The following is a 20644-nucleotide window of genomic DNA, read 5'->3' as shown; positions in this document are numbered from 1 at the left end:
GTCGGTCCCAAATGCCACACACCACTCCTCAAATTAGATATCAGAAGGGAACATTTCCATTTTGGAGCACTTCACAATTGTCATTTATGCACACACAACATCAGAAACAACTCCAGGCGGCCATTTTGCTATTCCGCCATAACCGAACAATGTATTTTCAATTATATCTGCTGAACCAAACATGATAACAAAAAGATTATGTCTACCCCCATGTTTTGATGGTAAGGGATTAAAATGGTACAACACCTTAAACAGTTCAGATTTGTCACGACTTCCGCCGAGGCTGCCTCCCCTCCTTGTTCGGGCAGGTTTCGGCGTTCGGCGTCACCGGCTTACTAGCTACTGACAATCCATTTATCATCACTCCATTTGTCTTGTCTTCAATCACACACACCTGGTCCTTATTCCCTCATTAGTCATGGAATAAGTGTTCCCTCTGTTTCCTTGTCTGTGTGGGTGATTGAGTATTGTGGTGGTTTGCGTAGCTTGGTGGAGCTTGTGTATTGTGTATCGACGGTAGTATTTTCCCCTGTGCCTTGTATTTTCCAGTGCGCCTGTTTTGTGCCCTGGAGTGTGTTTGACGCATTTCTGCGTAAACCTGTATTTTGCGGATTAAAGCCTGTTATTCTGTGATTTACCCTCTTGCACCTGACTTCTTCAACACCACCTCATCACAGAATCACCCACCCGATTATGGAGTCAGCGGGAGAGACGCACATGTCTGGAATCGTGGAACGGGTCCAGGAGCATTCAACTATGCTAGCCAGCTTGGGTGAAGCGATGGGTCGGCTTCTTCAGGTCGTCCAACGCCTGGAGAGGAGAGAGCCCGATCCGTCGAGACCAGTTGGTCAACCGGATCCCGCCACCTACACCCCAGCACCCGTAGGGATCCAGATATCCCGACCAGGGGAGTTCGACGGGACAGCGGGGCTGTGCCAAGGATTTCTTCTCCAACTGGAGCTCTACTTCTCCAGCATCCGGCCGGTTCCATCGGAGCGGGAGAAGGTGTCCGCCCTCGTCTCCTGCCTCTCAGGGAAAGCCCTGCAGTGGGCCAACGCGGTGTGGAACGAAGGAGGAGCTGCGTTGGAGAACTACGGGGAGTTCGCTCGCCTCTTCCGGGCAGTCTTCGATCACCTGCCCGTGGGTCGAGAGGCGGACGGGCGAGCGGCTGGTCCACCTGAGGCAGGGGACGAGGACTGCGCAGGATTTCGCATTGGAGTTTCGAACTCTGGCAGCTGGGTCCGGGTGGAATGAGCGGGCCCTGATCGACCAGTTCCGGTGCCATCTGAGAGAGGACGTCCAATGGGAGCTAGCCTGCCGTGACACCATGTTGTCCTTCTCGTAACTGGTGGACATGGCCATTCGTTAGGACAACCTGCTGGCAACCAGAGGACATCCTGGAGGAGGTCTGCCCGTTTCCATCCCAGCTGACTCGGTTCCAGAACCGATGGAGATGGGTGGAACCGCTAGCCGAGAGAGCGGAGGACGAGCGCCAGTGCCACACTGGTGGCGCGAAGGGACATTTCACCACACGTTGTCGTCAATGCTCTTCTGGGTTTGGAGGCGGCAGGCAGGGCACTCTCGCATCACCCCAGGTATCGAACACCCACACTCGTTCAGAGCCCTCTGCTGCGCACTGTAAAATACTTGTCTCCTTTCCTGAGCACATGGATGTTCCCCAGTGTAAGGCACTAGTCGATTCAGGCGCAGCTGGGAACTTTATGGACAGGGCATTCGCACACCGTATAGGCATTCCATTGATTCCCCTATCCATTCCACGCCCCATCAGAGCACTTGATAGTCGACCATCCGGGTTGGTTAAGGAAGTTACTGCACCAGTCACCATGATTACCCAGAAGAGCAGGTTACTTTTTCCATTATTGAGTCTCCTGCTTTCCCTGTGGTATTAGGTATCCCTTGGCTAGCACTCCACAACCCCACCTTCTCATGGCCGCAGAGGGTTCTCACGGGGTGGTCGCGAGAGTGTCAGGGTAGGTGTCTAGGTGTTTCCGCTGGTGCAACCACGGTGGAAAGTCCAGACAGTACCTCCACCGTGCGCATTCCCCCTGAATACCTCGATCTGGCGCAAGCGTTCTCTAAAACGCAGGCTACTAAATTTTCACCTCATCGGGTGGGGGATTGCGTGATAAACCTCTGGGTAGACGCTGTACATCCCAGGAGTCATATATACCCCCTGTCACAGGCTGAAACGGTGGCTATGAAAACATGTGTTACCGAGTCCCTGCGCCAGGGGTATATACGTCACTCCACTTCACCCGCCTCCTCGAGTTTCTTCTTTGTAAAGAAGAAGGACGGAGGTCTGTGCCCGTGCATTGATTATCGACCACTGAACAGGGAGATGATAAGATTTAGTTATCCTCTCCCCCTCATTCCTTCAGTGATTGAGTCAATGCATGGGGCGCGCTTCTTCATCAAATTAGATCTCAGGAGTGCGTACAACCTGGTGCGTATCCGAGAGGGAGATGAGTGGAAGACAGCATTCAGCACAACCACGGGGCATTATGAATACCTGGTGATGCCCTACAGTTTTCCATTCCTTTGTGAACGAGGTGTTTCGGAACATGCTTGGTCACGGTGTAGTGGTCTACATCGATGACATCCTGGTGTATTCCGCTACGCGCGCCGAGCATGTGTCCCTGGTTCGCAAGGTGCTGGCCCGACTGTTGGAAAATGACCTTCATGCTAAGGTAGAGAAGTGTATATTTTTTCAGCAGTCCGTCTCCTTCCTCGGATACCGTATTTCCACCTCAGGTGTGGAGATGGAGGGATATCGCATTTCAGCCGTGCGTAATTGATCCAGAAGAACACATGTCAAAAATTTTATAAATTGATTTGCATTTTAATGAGGGAAATAAGTATTTGACCCCCTCTCAATCAGAAAGATTTCTGGCTCCCAGGTGTCTTTTATACAGGTAAAAGAGCTGAGATTAGGAGCACACTCTTAAAGGGAGTGCTCCTAATCTCAGCTTGTTACCTGTATAAAAGACACCTGTCCACAGAAGCAATCAATCAATCAGATTCCAAACTCTCCACCATGGCCAAGACCAAAGAGCTCTCCAAGGATGTCAGGGACAAGATTGTAGACCTACACAAAGCTGGAATGGGCTGCAAGACCATCGCCAAGCAGCTTGGTGAGAAGGTGACAACAGTTGGTGCGATTATTCGCAAATGGAAGAAACACAAAATAACTGTCAATCTCCCTCGGCCTGGGGCTCCATGCAAGATCTCACCTTGTGGAGTTGCAATGATCATGAGAACGGTGAGGAATCAGCCCAGAACTACACGGGAGGATGTTGTCAATGATCTCAAGGCAGCTGGGACCATAGTCACCAAGAAAACAATTGGTAACACACTACGCCGTGAAGGACTGAAATCCTGCAGCGCCCGCAAGGTCCCCCTGCTCAAGAAAGCACATATACAGGCCTGTCTGAAGTTTCCAAATGAACATCTGAATGATTCAGAGGAGAACTGGGTGAAAGTGTTGTGGTCAGATGAGACCAAAATGGAGCTCTTTGGCATCAACTCAACTCGCCGTGTTTGGAGGAGGAGGAATGCTGCCTATGACCCCAAGAACACCATCCCCACCATCAAACATGGAGGTGGAAACATTATGCTTTGGGGGTGGTTTTCTGCTAAGGGGACAGGACAACTTCACTGCATCAAAGGGCCGATGGACAGGGCCATGTACCATCAAATCTTGGGTGAGAACCTCCTTCCCTCAGCCAGGGCATTGAAAATCAGTCGTGGATGGGTATTCCAGCATGACAATGACCCAAAACACACAGCCAAGGTAACAAAGGAGTGGCTCAAGAAGAAGCACATTAAGGTCCTGGAGTGGCCTAGCCAGTCTCCAGACCTTCATCCCATAGAAAATCTGTGGAGGGAGCTGAAGGTTCGAGTTGCCAAACGTCAGCCTCGAAACCTTAATGACTTGGAGAAGATCTGCAAAGAGGAGTGGGACAAAATCCCTCCTGAGATGTGTGCAAACCTGGTGGCCAACTACAAGAAACGTCTGACCTCTGTGATTGCCAACAAGGGTTTTGCCACCAAGTACTAAGTCATGTTTTGCAGAGGGGTCAAATATTTATTTCCCTCATTAAAATGCAAATCAATTTATAACATTTTTGACATGCGTTTTTCTGGATTTTTTTGTTGTTATTCTGTCTCTCACTGTTAAAATAAACATACCATTAAAATTATAGACTGATCATTTCTTCGTCTGTGGGCAAACGTACAAAATCAGCAGGGGATCACTGTACATCTCGGGGACGAAGAACGTGAAGGCAGACGCGCTGTCCCGGCTGTATTACACAGAGGAGAGGCCCAGCGACAACACTCCCATACTGCTGGTCTCCTGCATTGTGGCGCCGGTAGTATGGGCGATGGGCACGGATATAGAGCAGGCATTACGCACGGATCCCTCTCCACCTCAGTGTCCAGATGGGCTACAGTACGTGCCTGCTCTTATCCGTGATCGTCTGATCTACTGGGCACACACGTCACCCTCTTCTGGTCACCCAGGTATCGGCCGTACAGTGCGCTGCCTGACCGGAAAATACTGGTGGCCTACCTTCCCTAAGGACGTGAGGGTGTATGTCTCCTCCTGCTCAGTGTGCGCCCAGTGTAAGGACCGCTTTTCTAAAGCCTGCCGCCTCCTTCGTCTGCCCGGTCTCCCCACGGCTCTTCAAACTGCGGCCCTGTTTACACTCATCTTCCGGCACTACGGGGTACCAGAGGATATAGTGTCTGACCGAGGTCCCCAGTTCATGCCAAGGTCTGGAAGGCGTTCATGGAATGTCTGGGGGTCTCGGTCAGCCTGACCTCTGGTTTCCACCCCGAGAGTAATGAGCAGGTGGAACAGGTAAATCAGGACGTGGGTAGGTTCCTGTGGTCCTACTGCCAGGACCGGCCGGGGGGAGTGGTCGGTGTTCTTGCCATGGGCAGAATATGCCCAGAACTCTCTCCGCCACTCCTCCACTAACCTAACGCCTTTCCAGTGTATTCTAGGTTACCAACCGGTTCTGGCACCGTGGTACCAGAGCCAGACCGAGGCTCCTGCGGTGGATGACTGGTTTGGGCAGCTGCCCACGTTCACCTCCAACTCGCCGTGCATCGTCAGAAGACCAACGCTGACCGCCACCGCAGTGAGGCCCCCGTATTTGTACCGGGTTATCGGGTCTGGCTCTCGACCCAGAATCTGCCCCTCCGCCTGCCCTGCCGGAAGCTGAGCCCGCTGTTTGTGGGGCCGTTCAAAGTCCTGAGGAGAGTCAACAAGGTCACTTATAGGTTATTACTTCCCCCCTGATTACCGTATTAACCTTTCATTTCATGTGTCTCTCCTCAGTCCGGTGGTAGCTGGTCCGCTCCAGGAGGCTGAGGTGCGGGAGGTCCCTCCACTGGACATCGAGGGGGCCCCGGCATACTGTGTCCGTTCCATCCTGGATTCGAGGCGTCGAGTGGGGGGCCTTCAGTACCTCGTGGAGTGGGAGGGGTACGGTCCGGAGGAACGGATCCCTCCATGTTACGGGATTTCCACCGTCGCCATCCAGCTCACCCTGCTCCGCATCCTCCTGGTCGCTGCTGGAGCCGCGTGTCGGGGGGTGGGGGGTACTGTCACGACTTCCGCCGAGGTTGCCTCCCCTCTTTGTTCGGGAAGGTTTCGGCGTTCGGCGTCACCGGCTTACTAGCTACTGCCGATCCATTTATCATCACTCCATTTGTCTTGTCTTCAATCACACACACCTGGGGCCTCATGTACAAAGACTTGCGTTGAATTCATACTAAAACATTGCGTACGGACAAAGCCATAAATGTGCGTACGCACCAAAAAAATCTGATGTATGAATCTCTGCGTACGCAGCATTCCACATACATTCTCTTTGTACATCCCAATCAACGCGAAATTGAGCGCACATGCACGAGCACCACACCACACCCTGCCTCCTCCCTCAATTAAATCAATTTAAATATGGTAATTAGTCCAATTTGGCAAAAGAAACCTGCAAGAACATGGCTAAAGCAAGCAAGAAATGAAATATCACATTGAAAAACGAATTAGAGGTGCTACTATCAGAGGTAGAAACAAGAAAAAATATTTTATTTGGAAATCTGTCCTCTGGAATTAATAACAAAAGAAAGAAAAAAGAGTGGGCGAGTTTGTCTGATGCCGTCAACGCGGTGGGATCTGAGAGTCGCACCGTAAATGAACTGAAGAAGAAATGGTCAGACATAAAGGTGGAAGTTAAGCGGAGAACTGCTGCGCACCGACAAAGTGTGGGCAGAACAGGCGGTGGTACAGGGACCGATGAACTTGCACCCTTTGATCAGAGAGTTGCCTCTATTGTAGGAGACACGTTAATCTCTGGAATCGTATCCGCTGATGTAGGAGACTCGGATATACTACAGGACTGCCAGCAAGGTGACTCAGATTTATTTCCTTAACTTTGATATACATAGCCAGCCACCGTTTAATTTTAAAATGCATGCAATATAGCAAAAGGTACACCAGAGATTTCACGTATCCACTGCTTTTATTGCAAATGCGTGTACCATTAATAAGGAACAGACTCAAATTACTGTTAAGATGTGCCTGTGTTTAATTGGACTTAGGAACCGCAGGAACGTCCACTGGCACGCACTCAGAGTCCGCACCACCTGAGCAGCCAGAGCCCATTCAGTCCAGCGTCTGCCGTGTCTCTAATGTTCCCCCCAGTGCTGAAGCCCGTCCATCTGGCCGTGTCTTGACGCATGCTGTTCTGGAGTCACAACAACAAATTGTTAGGGCCATTGAAGAAATGAACAGTCACCTTAAAAATGTCACTGACGCACTCACAGAAATAAGCCATTCATTAAAAGAATTGGTCAAAAATGAACTTTGTGTCTGAGTACCATTTATATTGTCGCAATTACACGTTGACGGGCCTGAATGGCTTGTTGATTGTGCTGCACATATACTGGTCCTGGGTCAGGGTCATCTGGCGGTGCCCCCACCTCACCAAGGGGTATGCCATGCCTGTGCGCGACATTGTGCAGCACTCCACAGGCCAGTATGATGCGGCAAACCTTGTCAGGGCGGTATAACAGCATCCCCCGGTCCTGTCAAGGCAGCGCCACCGACATTTCAGCTGCCCAATCGCCCGCTCCACAACTGACCGAGTGCGGGAATGGGCATCATTGTATCTGCGCTCTCGGTCAGTTTGTGGGTTGGTGAGGGGGTTAACAGCCACGTCTTTAGTGGATAACCACTGTCTCCTGATGGGCAGTAATAATAATTACAGACACAAACATTTTACTTTTAGATAGAACCATACATTTAAATGCATAACTTACCAAGTAGCCACCCATCGCGCACCCTGCCAGCTTGGAGTCTCATCCCAACCATGCTGTTTGTAAGGATATATGAATCATGGGTTGACCCAGGCCACCTTGCCACAATATTTGTTAGGCGCATTTGTGCATCACATATAATCTGCACATTTAGTGAATGGAAATGTTTCCGATTCACATATGCAAATTCGTCTTCAGATGGCGCCTTTATAGCAATATGTGTGCAGTCGATCGCTCCGATTACATTAGGAAAACCGGCTATCGCTGCAAATTGCGCTTTGATGTTTGGCTGGTCACCTGCATCGTATGGGAACGTTATATACCTGGTAGACAAGCGGATGATGCCGTCCCATACAGGTGGCATTGCACGGCTCAAACACGACTGGCTTATTCCTGAGCGGTCTGCCAGTTCTCTTTGGAAAGAACCGGTTGCTAGGAAACCAAGTGTAGTAAGCACCTGTAAAGGAACGGGTAATGCGTGGCTCCTCACTGTCTCTCTTTCCAAATTCGGACCCAACTCAGCGCAGAGCTCCAAGAGTATAGCCCTTGGAAATCTGAAACGGCTGATGAGCCAGTCATCGTCGTGGGCCAGAAAATCACCGTGGTCCCTAAAAACTCGTTCTCTCCGGATTTGTCCATTGAAAATGTCTTCTAATAAAGCCAAAGCTGCCATTGCTAGACGGGTTGTATCAATTTTCACATCCTTTATATATGTTCTTACTTAATTGCATAATTAATAGAATATTCTAATAAGACTCGTGTGACAATAATATGGCAAATCATTTATCAATTACAAATTATAAGCAATATCTGGCAGGTGCCTCTATGAGTCGCCAACGGACAAACATCACAAAAATGTACGTACGCCAGGCCTGAAGTTTACGTGGAAGAACGCACATTCTTACGTTAATTTCACTGTTAGTACATCTGACCGTGAACGTGAAAGCTGGCGTACGCCGTGTTTTCGTGCGTACGCAAGATTGATACATGAGGCCCCTGGTCCTTATTCCCTCATTTGTCATGGAATAAGTGTTCCCTCTGTTTCCTTGTCTGTGTGGGTGATTGTGTATTGTGGAGGTTTGTGTAGCTCGGTGGAGCTCGTGTATTGTGTATCGACGGGAGTATTTTCCTGTGTGCCTTGTATTTTCCAGTGCGCCTGTTTTGTGCCCTGGAGTGTGTTTGGCGCATTTCTGCGTAAACCTGTATTTTGCGGATTAAAGCCTGTTATTCTGTGATTTACCCTCCTGCGCCTGACTTCTTCAACACCACCTCATCACAAGATTATTATATAATGATGGACTGCAATGGTAAACCATGACAAGGATTCCAATGAAATCGCTGTTTCTAACCACCTACCAAATATAACATTATTTCTGTTGTTGATTTGAAAATTGATTTACATTTTTATTTTAACATAATGTTTGAAAGTGAAGCTCAGGGGTAATACCACAGAGGTTTCAACCCCAGAGTTACAAGTGGCCAATACTACCGGGAACGTCTGGAGAAGTAGACTCGACAGACCAGACAGGGGTTTGGGGAGTCAATGGGAGAAGTGAAAATGTCTTCCTTAGTTGTTACTTTTCTCTGAAGGCACATCCTAGGTTAAAGCCAATGTCTCAAGTAGCTGAACATGTCATTACTACAACTTCATAAAAGTGACAAACTGACACGTTTTAATTTGAGTCAAAACATATATGTTTTTATTTTAGTCTTTGAGAAATACATATTTGTCCATCCATTCAATATCAACCCCTCTGTCAAACTGTTGAGAACCACTTCTTGTTTTTGCCTTTGATTTGATGGCCTGCACATGCGCAGACCGGCAGGACACGACTATTCGACCTGATTACGTCTTTCTGTGCATGAGCTTAACTAGCTAACGTCTCGATGACATCGCCTACAAGTGTAATGGAGGATTTCTATTGGAGAAGCAGTTTATGGACCTCTTCATGTATGTTCTCTTTGCAGTACCCTCTGTAAGTGGTTCCCTGTGCAGTCTGGAGTGAGACAGGCCCGGGGTCACTCATCTCTCCTATCCTCTTCCTTATTAACGTTGACTGGATCATGACCAAAACCAATCATACAAACCCAGCGGTATTGAGTGCACTCTGTTCTCCCAGCAGGAAGATCTCTAGACAACAATCTCTCATTGTGCATTTGCCAAACTTGTCCCATTTGGAGGTCTGAGCAGAACAGCCTCAAAACAAATATCCACCTAGAATAGAACAGCATGGATATGCTTGTATCGTTTGGAGTGTTGCCCTGTTGTCAAGAACAACATGAGAAGGAGTCTTTCAGCAGTGGTTGTCTCAAGATAATCTGCTGCGTCTTGTGGATACAATATACTACAGTAAGCTATACAAGAAGACCAGTTGCCAAAATGTCACAGCATGACTCTGATGGCTTGGCCACATTCTCAGAATGCCCAGATATAGACTCATTATGGACTTATGTCCCAATGGGCATGAAGTGGATTGAGCGGATTGAGGCCTATTTATAATATGAGATCTTTGTCGGCCTATGTGAACAACCCTCTGGCTAAAGTGTCTTGTACACTCTGATCTACTATGACCCTGTTGGTCATCCATGCCGTGAGTATCGCCTAAATGAACAACTGGTTCATTAATGGTCACATACTCTACCATAATCTCTTGCCTAAATTGTCAATTTGTCTGGCCTAGATGGTCATACAGTGGGGGAAAAAAGTATTTAGTCAGCCACCAATTGTGCAAGTTCTCCCACTTAAAAAGATGAGAGAGGCCTGTAATTTTCATCATAGGTACACGTCAACTATGACAGACAAATTGAGAAAGAAAATCCAGAAAATCACATTGTAGGATTTTTAATGAATTTTATTTGCAAATTATGGTGGAAAATAAGTATTTGGTCACCTACAAACAAGCAAGATTTCTGGCTCTCACAGACCTGTAACTTCTTCTTTAAGAGGCTCCTCTGTCCTCCACTCATTACCTGTATTAATGGCACCTGTTTGAACATGTTATCAGTATAAAAGACACCTGTCCACAACCTCAAACAGTCACACTCCAAACTCCACTATGGCCAAGACCAAAGAGCTGTCAAAGCACACCAGAAACAAAATTGTAGACCTGCACCAGGTTGGGAAGACTGAATCTGCAATAGGTAAGCAGCTTGGTTTGAAGAAATCAACTGTGGGAGCAATTATTAGGAAATGGAAGACATACAAGACCACTGATAATCTCCCTCGATCTGGGGCTCCACGCAAGATCTCACCCCGTGGGGTCAAAATGATCACAAGAACGGTGAGCAAAAATCCCAGAACCACACGGGGGGACCTAGTGAATTACCTGCAGAGAGCTGGGACCAAAGTAACAAAGCCTACCATCAGTAACACACTACGCCGCCAGGGACTCAAATCCTGCAGTGCCAGACGTGTCCCCCTGCTTAAGCCAGTACATGTCCAGGCCTGTCTGAAGTTTGCTAGAGTGCATTTGGATGATCCAGAAGAGGATTGGGAGAATGTCATATGGTCAGATGAAACCAAAATAGAACTTTTTGGTAAAAACTCAACTCGTCGTGTTTGGAGGACAAAGAATGCTGAGTTGCATCCAAAGAACACCATACCCCCATGTTTTCTGAACAAAAAATAAATAAATAAATCAAAAGATTTAAATAAATAAATAAATATATATATACAGTACCAGTCAAAAGTTTGGACACACCTACTCATTCAAGGGTTTTTCTTTATTTTTACTATTTTTACATTGTAGAATAAAAGTATAGACATCAAAACGATGAAATAACACATATGGATAAGAGCGTCTGCTAAATTACGTAAATGTAAATGTAGTAACCAAAAAAGTGTTAAACAAATCAAAATATATTTTATATTTGAGATTCTTCAAATAGCCACCCTTTGCCTTGATGACAGCTTTGCACACTCCTTGGCAATCTCTCAACCAGCTTCACCTGGAATGCTTTTCCAACAGTCTTGAAGCAGTTCCCACATATGCTGAGCACTTGTTGGCTGCTTTTCCTTCACTCTGCAGTCCGACTCATCCCAAACCATCTCAATTGGGTTGAGGTCGGGGGATTGTGGAGGCCAGGTCATCTGATGCAGCACTCCATCACTCTCCTTCTTGATAAAATAGCCCTTACACAGCCTGGAGGTGTGCTGGGTCATTGTCATGTGGTAGCCATGCTGGTTAAGTGTGCCTTGAATTCTAAATAAATCACAGACAGTGTCACCAGCAAAGCACCCCCACACCATAACACCTCCTCCTCCATGCTTTACGGTGGGAACTACACATGCTGAGATCATCCGTTCACCCACACCGCGTCTCACAAAGACACGGCGGTTTGAACCAAAAATCTCTGATTTGGACACCAGACCAAAGGACACATTTCTACAGGTCTAATGTCAATTGCTCATGTTTCGTGGCCCAAGCAGGTCTCTTCTTATTATTGGTGTCCTTTAGTAGTGGTTTCTTTGCAGCAATTCGACCATGAAGGCCTGATTCACACAGTCCCCTCTGAACAGTTGATGTTGAGATGTGTCTGTCACTTGAACTCTGTGAAGCATTTATTTGGGCTGCAATTTCTGAGGCTGGTTACTCTAATGAACGTATCCTCCGCAGCAGAGGTAACTCTTGGTCTTCCATTCCTGTGGCGGTCCTCATGAGAGCCAGTTTCATCATAGCGCTTGATGGTTTTTGCGACTGCACTTGAAGAAATGTTAAAAGTTCTTGACATTTTCCGTATTGACTGACCTAAAAATAAAGAAAAACCCTTAAATAATTAGGTGTGTCCAAACTTTTGACTGGTAGTGTATATTATTATTTTACATTTTCATTGTTGGACATAAGACTGTAAAAACACCATGAAATCAGCTCCAAGTGATTTTAATTTAAGAAATCTGTTCCCAAGTATTCGCACACATGATCGTGATTGTATACAAATGTATGCAAGGTTTTAAATTATTATGTTTTAGTCAAACATTATATCTGTTTGGGCTTCTTGTTGTCAATTTGCAGTCTACAAATTATTTGTCATTATGTTCTGGCTCCCTGACCATCCGCTCAACAAAAAATTGTTCCGTTGCTGAATCTAGTTGATGATTCCTGCTGTATATACAGCTAGTTAAGTCTAGGGTTGTTAAAATAGCTAGAGTGAAGGACACACAGCTTGGCATAGCTTGACAGGTATTCAGAACCTCCCCATACCTCTATTTTAGACAGCCAGGAGTTGCTCCCAGGGCCTTCAAACATAGCTCATCCCACATGAGATGGACTGTCACAGTCTGAGGCAGCAGACTCAGTGCAGGGGGAATTTATGCCTCTCTGTCATCGTCAGGGCCAGTGACAGCCAGGCAGGCAGACAGGAGCTGGGGGTTTCTGTGACTCAGCTTTCAGTGTCAGGATCAGGAACCCAAAGGGCCCTGTGCTGTGTTATCTCATATGGGAGCGGGAAGACAGGGAGGAGAGAGGAGAGGGAGGGTGAGATGGGGGGCTTTGGTCAATGATGAGCAAACTGCCCATGGCTGATTTATGCAATATGCATGCAAGCTGTCAGATCAGAAATATCACTGTGAGTGAGGCTGTTGAATGAGAATATTATTTAAGTGATAAAATGTTGGGGAAATGTAAAGCATCTGCAATTTAAAGTGGGGTTGTTTTTTCCTTTTTCTTTCTTTTTTTTATCAATGTGATTTAGAAAGAGTACGACATTGGTTCTATGTAGGCTACAGATGTAGGATCTTAATTTGAGCCAGTTTGCTAAAGCAGGAAAATGATCCTGCAGCAACAGGCAATGTGAATTATTATGTGGATTATAATTAATGGATATTGTTGTAGGGGTTGTAAGGGAAAATCAAGTCTGAATTTTCACAGCGGAAATTACAAACTTCAGAAGCCTTTTTAAACCTCAAATACGATAGCCGCGGGAAGTAGTTTGGGGGTGGGGGTGCTGCAAAAATGTTTTTGCCCGCGCTACAGATGGCTTTATACTAGTAAAGGCCCAGTGCACTACTTTTGTGATATATATATATATATATATATATATATATTGTTTAACATGTTTGTTTTAAACATATTTTTTTATTATTATGATTTTTCAGGGGGTACTGCATCACCCTCAGCACCGCTACTTCCCGTGGCTATGTCAAATACACTACAAGTTTAAAATGTCCATTGCAGGAAAGTTCTCCTGCAAAAGGGTGATAAAATGAAGATCCTACATCTGTATAGGGTATTTTTAGTCAGTGCTGCTCTTGTGTCTGGGCTGACTGGTAAATGGAATGTTTAGGCTAAACAGGTGCTTGAAGAAAAGAGAAGGTGCTCCAAAATTGTTTTTTCAATCAGTTTCTCTCTTTGGATCTCATCTCAAGTAGCAATTTCAAGTCCATTGTATTCACTATATGGAGAAATAAATACCCAAGTCACTGACTTTCTCTCTGAAGCAAATTCCACCTAACAAATTATTCCAATGTCTGGTTCAGAGCACTTAAGCTGCATGAATAATTACACTTTTCAGTAGGATGGGGTGACAACAGCTTGTGTGTGTGCGTGCATGTGGCGTGCGTGCATGTGTGTGCGTGTGCAGTGGTAGAAAAAGTACCCAATTGTCATACTTGAGTAAAAGTAAAGATACCTTAATAGAAAATGATTCAAGGGCCTCCCGAGTGGCACAGCAGTCTAAGGCACTGCATCGCAGTGCTAGAGGTGTCACTACAGACCCGGGTTCGATCCCGGGCTGTATCACAACCAGCCGTGATCGGGAGTCCCATAGGGCAGCGCACAATTGGCCCAGCGTCATCCGGGTTAGGGGAGGGTTTGGCTGGGGGGGGCTTTACTTGTTGCGCTCTAGCAGGCCGGGTGCCTGCAGGCTGACCATCGGTCGTCAGTTGAGTGGTGTTTCCTCCGACACATTGGTGCGGCTGGCTTCCGGGTTAAGTGGGCGGGTGTTAAGAAGCGTGGTTAGGCGTGTCATGTTTCGGAGAACGCATGACTCTACTTTCGCCTCCCGAGCCTGTTGGGGAGAAAAAGGGGGTAAAATACACACAAAAAATTACTCAAGTGAAAGTCCCCCAATAAAATACTACTTGAGTAAAAATCTAAAAGTATTTGGTTTTAAATATAGTTAAGTATCAAAAGTAAATGTAATTGCTCAAATATATTTCAGTATCAAAAGTAAAAGTAAAAGTATCAATAATTTCATTAAGCAAACCAGATGTACTGATAGCCACACTCCAACACTCAGACAACCTTAACAAACAAAGCATTTGTGTTTAGTGAGTCCACCAAATCAGAGGCAGTAGGGATGACCAGGGATGTTCTCTTGATAAGTCTGTGAATTGGACCATTTTCTTGTCCTGCTAACCATTCAAAATGTAACGAGTACTTTTGGTTGTCAGGGAAAATGTATGGAGTGAAAAGTACAACATTTTCTTAAGGAATGTAGTGGAGTAAAAGTAAAAGTTGTCAAAAATATATAAATAGTAAAGTAAAGTACAGTGCCCGGTTACATAAAACATCTGAAGTGTTTCCCTTAAGGGTTTACCTTAATAAATAATGTTCCCTTACCTAAGGGAATTGTTTAAGGGCGTTGCATAGAGCCCCTCAAATATTTCCTTAGGTAAGGGCATACTTAAGGGGTTTTACGGTAATTTGAAGGCATGTATGGCAGAAAGAATATCTGGCTACCATGGAGATGGCCTGATTCACTGACTAAACCTGTTGTCAAAGAGATCTCTTTCATTTTGTGAGATATAAAAATAGAACTTCTACAATCAAGACAGGATAACCAAATTGCTTCAGAAGATAGTAAACCACGTTTCTTGCTACTTTTTTTAATCAACTTTTTATATTACTTTCTAGTACATCAAGCTAGCTTACAGAGTAGCTACAGTATAGCTAACTAGCCAGCTAGCTTTGTAGCCATGGATTGTGCACGTTCCATTGTTTATCTAAGTAGCTAGCTGGTTGAGGTTTTCCTTTTGTAAACAGATCAGATGAAAGCAACATTCACCTCCACAAATGCTGTTTACATTGATATCCATACTGAATGAAGCAGTAAAGGGACCTCATGGGCACCCTTAACTTTTTCACTTAATTTAAGGGGGGAATTCACCTTAAGGTGTTTTATACAACTGGCCATGATACCCCCCAAAACAACTTAAGCAGTACTTTAAAGTATTTTTACTTAAGTACTTTACATCACTGTGTGTGTGAAAACAGCATCACTAGTGAGTGTGTGTATAAGGTCTGATTGTGTATGACTGTCACCAGCTGCACATTAGGGCAACATGTGGTTTCAGCACTGTCCAACTGGGGCTGTTGTCACATCAATAATGAAAGGCAGATTCAGACCTCCCATTGAACTTGTATCGTGCTGCTGTAGTAATGTCTTCAAGGCCATTGAACCCTTATTGCAGTATTCTTGTTCTAATGGTCAAATAAAATCACAGAATGGCTTTGAGTACCGTACAAACCAGAGGAGGCTAGTGGGAGGCGCTATAGGAGAACAGGCTCATTGTGATGGCTGGAAGGGAATAAATAGAACTGAGTCAAACGTGGTTTCCATATGTTTGATGTGTTTGACCCCATTCCATTAATTCCATTCGAGCCATTACAATGAGCCTGTCCTTATATAGCTCCTCCCACCAGCCTCCTGTGGTACAAACATACTAATAAGACCAGGGCCGGCTCTAGGCATAAGCCAAAAACCTGCTGTTGAGAGACAATAATCAAATACACAAGGTGCAAGTTCGAAATGTGGTTGTGCATCAGCAATTTTTCAAGGGGGCCCCCATTAATTTGGTTAGTCACTCTCACTCAGATATCAATAGCATGGCATACATAATGGCAAAATGTTTCATAAAATTATAATAAAATTCTCTCTGACCTATGGCAAAATGTGTAGAATTACAGTGGGGTGCATCCAAATCTTGGTTAGGGCCCCCAAAAGGCTAGAGCCGGCCCTGAATAAGACACCTGAATAGACATTGCTATGAATCCGAACTCCTCCTCAATACAACCACAGATTCATACACTATATCGGTGTAGATTGCAGCACTGATGCACTGAGAGATAATCCTTCCATGGAAAGTAATGTATTGCTGCATGTGAAACGGACGTCAGTGTGCTGATAACAGTTTAGCTTCCTCCACTGTCCCTGTCCACATACTGGGCTCAAACCACTGTTTCTCTGCTCGCTGACACACGTGACCGCCCTCATTGACAACATACCAACTTTGACATCGGCGAAAACCAAACTCTGCATTCCACAGTAAGAACATCATACCAAAGGTCAAGCATGGTGGTGGTGTTGTGATGGTTTGGGGATGCTTTGCTGCCTCAGGACCTGGACGACTTGCCTTAATAGAAGGAACCATGAATTCTGCTCTGCATCAGAGAATTCTACAGGAGAATGTCAGACCATCCGTCTGTGAGCTGAAGCTGAAGCGCAGCTGGGTCATGCAGCAAGACAATGATCCAAAACACACAATCAAGTCTACATGAAAATTGCTAAAAAGCAACAAATTGGAAGTTTTGGAAAGGCCTAGTCAAAGTCCAGACCTAATCCCAATTGAGATGTTGTGGCAGGACTTGAAACTAGCAGTTCATGCTTGAAAACCCACACGTCACTGAGTTAAAGCAGTTCTGCATGGAAGAGTGGGCCAAAATTCCTCCACAGCGATGTGAGAGACTGATCAACAACTACAGGAAGCATTTGGTTGGAGTCATTGCAGCTAAAGGTGGCACAACCAGTTATTGAGTGTAAGGGGGCAATTACTTTATCACACAGGGGAATTGGGTGTTGCATAACTTTGTTTATGAAATAAATTAAATACATGTATTTGTTGTGTTATTTGTTCACCTATGTTCCCTTTATCTAATATTAGGTTATGGTTGAAGATCTGATAACATTCAGTATCACAAATATGCAAAAGTATAGAAAATTAGAAAGGGGGCAAATACTTTTTCATAGCACTGTATACCCAGTCATGCTGACCATTTAGACCACCCCCTGCTGACCATTTAGACCACCCCCTGCTGACCATTTAGACCACCCCCTGCTGACCATTTAGACCACCCCCTGCTGACCATTTAGACCACCCCATGCTGACCATTTAGACCACCCCCTGCTGACCATTTAGACCACCCCCCTGCTGACCATTTAGACCACCCCCTGCTGACCATTTAGACCACCCCCTGCTGACCATTTAGACCACCCCCTGCTGACCATTTAGACCACCCCCTGCTGACCATTTAGACCACCCCATGCTGACCATTTAGACCACCCCATGCTGACCATTTAGACCACCCCCTGTGTCATGTTGAAATGTGGTATTGGCATTCCTCATTATGATCAATCTTCAATGAAGAATCCACATTTACTCTAAACTAAAGTCTGCAAGTTCTCAGACAGGGGAAAATAAAAATATGTGTCCTCAATCTAGGTTGACTCCACTCCCTCCCTCCTCCCTCATTATAAAGACTCTTCTCTTTGAAATAACATCTGTTTAGGATTCCTCGCAGTAGGGGAGACACCAGAAAGCCGCAATGCAGTTTACTGTATCAAATCATCAGATCACGGTACTTAATTGAATGTTGTTCAAGAACCAGACAGCAAGGAATAGCCAGCTAACTAAATTCAAAGTAATTCAAATGTACAGCTCAGTTCATTGAAAATTATTTGGATAATTTTACCCTTTACCCCTCTGTACACTGTACCCCTCTGTATAAGCACTTTGTGACAACTGCTGATGTAAAAAAGGGCTTTATAAAATAAATGCGATAGATTGATAGATATATACTTTGGTTGTAGAGGAATAGGCCTGATATCATTATTATGGAGGGATACTGCCCTTCTACAGTCAGAGGTGCATGGTGATGAACTATCATTGAACTTTCATGGAATGCAAATCTATTCTTATAACCTACAGTTCCGCAGCATGACGGGGCTTGACATGTGCTGTGGTCTCAGAAACAGGGTCTTATTATAACAATAGTCTGGATGGGGAACATGTTCCTGATGAGTGGAGTACCCTCCACTTAAGTGCTCTCCAGTAACCAAGCTGGAGCACAGGTAGCAGTCCCCATGAGCTTTCCAGGGCTTTACTAGGATGTTTTATCCCTTTGTACCCTGTCTCTCTCAATTTAATGGGGCCCAGGGACGGTCTCTGGCACTGGGATGACTGAGGTTATAGGAAGTTCTCAGGTACCAAGTGTATGGTACAAAGCTGCTAGTGAACCTTCCTTGCTCCCAATGATTCAGAAGTGCTATGGAAGTGGTTTATCTAATCAGCAGAATGATTCCTGCCAAGGCGTTATTATGTGATTATACATATTCAGTACCACAAGTAGACAATGTAATGAACAAGAAAAGAAGTCCACAATTCCTGGATAGTTTTTTTTTTAGCTTGTAAAGTCATCAAATTCTCCATAATGTTTGATCACATTAAACAATCTTTGGTCAGATTTGAGATCTGTTATTATATACAGTGATTCTGACACTCAGGTTAATTGACAGGCAGTGGATCGTCCTAAAACAAAAGAGACTCTCACAGCAGTTGAGGAAAACTAAAGTGGGTCATGAGGGAGTTGTTTGAGGGTCGAGTGTTAAAATGAGGCTGATGGAACTACAATGGTGCATAAGAGGAAGGCTGTAATATTACATTGAATATATCTGCATGTATTATACAGTAGGAAGGGAAATCAGCCTCAGTGGAAATGATGCCATAGGCCATCATTTCATTACCACACAAGTAAGATGACTTTCCCCTCCTAAATTATTATTATGTCTTATTTTCTCAAATATTTGCAGGGGTTAGTTGCTAAACTGTTATTTTGTAAATACGTGCCGTATATAACGGGAGAAGGCATGGACTGACACTCTACAGAAGTACAGACATTCAGTTGCATCGTGAAATCTGTGAAAGTTCAGAGCCACTAGCCATGTCAACACATTTACTTGTTTAAGGTAAATATTTTTTTCTGCAGAAGCGGAACATAGGCCAATAAAATGGAAATTGTGAAATGTACTGTAGCTAGCTGAGGAAAATATACAAAACACCAAATTCAGACTCGTTTATAGAAAAAACTGGTGCCTGTCTATTATACTATTCATGGATGAATCCAGCCTTTCAAGGAGCTAACTGTAATGGAAAATTGTAAATATACCATTTCACTTTTCTTTAAAGTTATTTATTTTATTCTCCTGAGCTACTGTAGAAAATGTGATCTAACTGAAGCGGTATATGGATAAAAGTGGGGACAGTAAACTCTCCAAGAGGTTATTCATCAGCCAGCCACCTTTTAGTCCACATCCTTGCCATTTCTGAAGTGGAGAAGGCCCTCTATGTGGCAAGCTTCAAGTGTTCTGACTGTGCTGCATACCATTCCAGGTCAATCACTCCATCACACAGACACAGAGCCAGAGATATACCCCTGCTTCAACTAATCAGGACCATCACTGCCCACAAAGTCATGCAATCCTAACAGTTCGCATTTAGTATTAGACATTTGTATGTGTATTTCTGCAACTACTTTGTGATGAAAGATAATCTGCATTAGTACAGAAGGCCACCTGAAGTTGCTGTTCCACTGCAGTGATCCACCCAGTGAAATGTCTTCTGTTTACATTTTTGAGGTGATGTCGGCTGTGTTGCTTAGCAGTCAAATGTTTTATATCGCCCTGCCTGCTAAATGAAGGTTTTTCAAGGTTGGCTGTGCAGCTGGTGATCGAAGGACAGGATCCTCCATCAGTGTCTGGAGATGTATCTTATTTCCAGTTAGGAAATGCTCGCTGATACTGGACCACTCTTTCATCCCACAAAATCCTGGCTCTAAGCCTTCGCTTGGCTGAGTTAGCTTTACTCACTTCACTTCCTTTTAACGCCAATATTTGGTGAAAAAGGCACATTTAGGCACAACTCAAATCCATCAAAAGTCCTTTAGAATAATAGTCAGGCATTTCAGACAGTAAAACTGCTGCTGATAATGGTGAATAAGTCAGTTTAGCCTCGGCAGTGTGAGCCAGCCCACTGACATTCTGGAAAAGATTGACCCTCGCACTCATTTTTCCCCATAACCTTGGTGAAATGTGCTGTTAAATAGTTTATTTCAGCTGTGGTCAGAGAAACACTGCTTTTACTTAGCACTGTTTTAACCCCGGGATCACAGTCATTTGTCACCATGGATACTGTGACTTATACGAGTCATTTTTTCCCCTTTTGTTCAGAAAAGGGAGATTTTCAGTTCTCTTGAGAGGGAGAAGATTTGTCAGTGATCTTGCAGATACTCCTAGAAGAGAGCAA

At 45.1% G+C, this 20644-nt stretch overlaps 1 protein-coding gene and 1 long non-coding RNA gene across 2 annotated transcripts in view; one reads left to right on the top strand and one right to left on the bottom strand.

The window, feature by feature from the left end:
• Window positions 1-20644, top strand: part of LOC121550979 (heparan sulfate glucosamine 3-O-sulfotransferase 4-like) — an 89765-nt gene that overhangs the window by 55278 nt on the left and 13843 nt on the right. The window lies entirely within an intron of this gene.
• LOC121550981 lies at window positions 6436-8364 on the bottom strand. Its single transcript, XR_005997010.2, has 2 exons — window positions 6910-8364; window positions 6436-6776 (listed from the first exon to the last, which is right to left on the bottom strand). It is a non-coding gene; the product is annotated as an uncharacterized LOC121550981 (long non-coding RNA).

The sequence above is a fragment of the Coregonus clupeaformis genome, chromosome 7, assembly GCF_020615455.1.
Source record: "Coregonus clupeaformis isolate EN_2021a chromosome 7, ASM2061545v1, whole genome shotgun sequence".
Classification (NCBI taxonomy): Eukaryota; Metazoa; Chordata; class Actinopteri; order Salmoniformes; family Salmonidae; genus Coregonus; species Coregonus clupeaformis.
Note: the sequence above shows the minus strand (reverse complement) of the source record. Positions and strands in the feature narration are given on the sequence as shown.